Raw genomic sequence first — 3,691 nt, forward strand, 5'->3', positions numbered from 1 at the left:
GTCCTCAGGGAAAAGCTCTCACAAAGCTCTTGAGCTCATAGCTGACTACTTGGCCCTGGTACAAGCTGCCAGCGCTGACATTCGGAAAATAAAAGTATTCTGGGTGCCGGCTCGCGGGTGTTCCAGGCCTCACCCACGAGAAGCTGCTCCCTTGGTGCTGACCCCCCGCCCGCCCCGGGAACAGGCCTCTGTCACCTTTCCCCTTTCCCCTTTGTGCTCACTGGGCCGCATCTTTGAGAACCGTTTGGAAGATAATGATCCATCCAGCTCGCCTGGGGGATCAGAGCAGCTCTGGTTACCATCCAAGGCCACAGGGAGGTTCTGGAAGGGCCTGGCGGCTGGCGGGAGGAGGAGCCCCGGCAGGAGGAGGGAAGGTGTGCGTCCGGGGAAGGGACACGTTTGTGTTGGACTTCAAATCGGAAGAAACAAATTTTGATCAAGTTTCCTGCTGCGTAATCTTGACTGGAATTAAGTTCACTTAACTCAGAGGAGTTGCAGGTATCATTTACGTGTATGTGGTGTCCCAGGGTCCCAGGGAAAGGAACGCACGAGGGAAAACCACTCCCGGGGCTTTGCTCTTTCTTTCTGCCCCTTCCACCTCGAGCTCCCAACCCGCCAGCTTCATGACATCAGCTCTTATTTTTAGGGATGTTTTGATGTGATATGTTTAACACGCTGCCGAGACCCAGGCATTCAGACTGTGTGGCCAAGGGGCCCTGGAGCTGATTCACAGTCGGCGTCTCTCCCCCTCCGTGGGGCGGGGACAGTGGGAGACGGGGCTGGAGCGGCAGGACTCCAGGAGGATGGGGTGGGGAGAGGTGTAGGGGGTTAGGGCTGAGGCCGACTCAGCCACCACCCTCTGTGGAGGCCAGCCCTCTCTGGTCCTCCAGGCAGCCCGATTTCCCTGTTTGCCCAGGCCCCTGCGCACCCGCATTACCTTGGGAGGCCAGGATGTTGTTCATCACCTTTGCACTTTAAGAAAATTTCCAGAAAAGATACTTAGCTACCTTCGAGATACACTGAGATAATACTCAAGGTGGTTTGAGTGTCTCCGTCCTCTGAGGCAGACGTGGCCCTGGCCGGATGCTGACTGCAGCAACGCCACACTGTGGTCTGCGCACAGGCGCCAAGGAGCGGAGGGACCTTGGCCGCAGGTGGCCCCCATTAATGGTCAAGGTAGGGGAGGGAGGAGATTCCTTTCTAGAAAGAACCTCAGCAAAGCAGCAAAACAACACACAAACACACCTTGTCTGTGGGAACCAGGGAGAAGTGTGCCACTAGGGTCACCCAGTTTTCCTTCAAGGAACTTCCCCTACTACTTCATGACTGGATGCAGCCTTCAAGTCAAGCCCACGCTCTTCCTGAGCTGCCACCGTCGGTGACCGACTCCGTGGGGGGAAGAGGGCCTGGGCCTTTCAAATCATTACCTCTAAGGGGTAATCGTCGTTCTGGAGCTAGCCGAGACTTTGCCAGGTCCAAGGTCTCCTCACCCCAGCCTGCTTCCTTCCCTTTTATCTTTGACAAGCCATGACCCCCAAGAAATCTCTGGGAAGCAGAGGACCCCCCGGCACGGGAGCACAGATGGGAATGGATTTGGAAGTTAACCGAAGTTCTTTCCCAGCCCCAAATGTACTGGAGATTGATCAGGTTTCTGACTTCTTTATGGGGCCCCAGGCCTAGCCTTGGGGTGGGAGGTGGGCTGTGAAGACTAAAAGGAAGGGGGAGGCAGAAAAGAAAGACCTCAGAGGTGCATCTGACGTCACTGAGGGGGCCACCCAGAAAGGAAGGATGCGTCACCCCAGAAGGAACCACTGAATGTGAGTAGTGGCCCCGTGGGGGACACTCTCCCTCCCGTTCCCACCAGAGGTGCCAGGTCGGGGGTCTGAACCCGCAGGGCATCTCTGATCCGGCTTTGTCGGGTGGGGGTGTGGTTAGTGAGCATCTGTAGTCTCTGAGTTTGCCGGGAGTGCTGCCCCAGAGGAGGGGCCCCAGGGAGGGGGGAAGCGTGGCCCCAGAGTTGGCAGATGGGCTGGGACCAGGAGGCTGTACAGAGAGTTAATGACAGGGGACAGATTTGTTTTTAGGAATCTGATGTTTCTATGTCTGATAAACGGTGGGTGGTTAATAAAGTGAAGAATTTCTTCCAGACAGTGAGCCAGTGCACCTCAGTCTGTCCTCCGCTGCCTCACAGGCGGCGCCACTCGCCGCTGTCCGCGGAGCTTTGTGTCACAACAAGTCGTTACGGATAAAACAGCTTAAAGACGTGCGGGGAGAGTCGGAACCTGCAGACGGATAAAGGGTCTTCTTAGAAAGGCAGCTTCTGAGGGAGGCACCAGAACCTATCTGTTAAATAAATAGCTGCTTTATTGATTGTTTGAATTTAAATTTTGATGCAGTATATTCCTAAACACAGGTCATACGTGTAATTTTAGAAGAGACAGCCAAGTCTAAAATTTCCCAGATACTACATCCTCCAACTATAAATGCTTTCCACAGACAGTGTGTATGAGCGATCTCAACTCCCCTCCAACCACCAGCCTTTCAGGCCGAGAGCCGGAACGAGCAGGCTTTGCCTGTCACCCCGAGCAGGCTGGCCTGGCCTGGCCTTCAGTGTCCCTGTCCTCAGGTCGGCACAGGACAGTGGTCTCTACTCCCTTAAGCAGTGGGAGCTCTGGGCTCTTAATGCCACCCTCCCCTTCTTGTTCCCACTGGAGGCCAGGGAGGCAGGCAGACCCGTCAGTCAGGTGGTCAGATGGGCGACCGTGGTCAAGGGCAGCTCGGTTCACGAGGGATGTCTGTCCTTCCAGACCCAGAGGATAGCAGACAGATTTCATTCCTGTGTCAACTCCTGTTGACAGCAGGAGCTCCTGGACGGCTGCCTGAGGGGGTGCCAAGGACACCTCTGGGCTGGGAGGGATCAGGCCTACCTGACTGATGGGGCTGCCGGTGCTGCCGGCACACATGTCCGCGTATTTGTCTTCCTGGCCTGGGGTCACTGGTTTCCTCTCTGCACAGCGGTCCCTCTGCTAATGTGGGAATGCTGAGCCACTCTGTGGGGACCCACCCTGCTTCCTCACAGCAGCCCTCCTGGTCTCCACTTTGTGTTCACAGATACGCCACCCCAGGGTGCTGAGGCGGGCGGGGGAGGCAAACCTGCTCAGACCCCTGGGACGGATGTGTGGCCTCTGTATGAGCAGACCAGGAAGATGCCACCAGCAATGATTTCAAGGCCTTCCTCATCCTCCTTCAGGGATGCAGAAGGCTCCATCACTAGTCTGCCACTTTTTGGCGTGAGACTTTTAATCCCAACCAGACACGGACCGATCTTCCCTTCTGCTCTCTCGCTGGTTCAGATTCTGAATGGAGCTGGGGAGGAGGCAGGGAGGCAGAGAAGGGAGGGGCTCCAGTGAGGCGGGGATGGAAATGCAGAGGGGAGGACAGGGAAGGGGCCAAAGGCAGATTTGCTTGTTAGGGATTCAGCTGTGTCCCCAGAAGCTGTGTTAAAGTCTTAACCAGCAGGACCTGTGGGACTTTATTTCAGAACAGGGCTTTTGCAAATAAAGTCAAGTTACGATGAGGTCATTAGAGTGGATCCGGACCCAGTATGACTGGGGTCTTTAGAAGAGGAGACAGAGCACATCGAACGCCGTGTGGCCCCAGAGGCGGCGCCTGCAGTGATGCTACCACAAGC

The 3,691-nt window shown here is 56.0% G+C and overlaps 1 long non-coding RNA gene across 1 annotated transcript; it reads left to right on the top strand.

Moving 5' to 3' along the window:
- Positions 1-358: 358 nt before the first annotated feature.
- LOC141578324 (uncharacterized) lies at positions 359-3,337 on the top strand. The gene is made up of 3 exons (XR_012508512.1): positions 359-498; positions 1,526-1,647; positions 2,148-3,337. It is a non-coding gene; the product is annotated as an uncharacterized LOC141578324 (long non-coding RNA).
- Positions 3,338-3,691: the final 354 nt, after the last annotated feature.

The sequence above is a fragment of the Camelus bactrianus genome, chromosome 8 (genome assembly GCF_048773025.1).
Source record: "Camelus bactrianus isolate YW-2024 breed Bactrian camel chromosome 8, ASM4877302v1, whole genome shotgun sequence".
Classification (NCBI taxonomy): Eukaryota; Metazoa; Chordata; class Mammalia; order Artiodactyla; family Camelidae; genus Camelus; species Camelus bactrianus.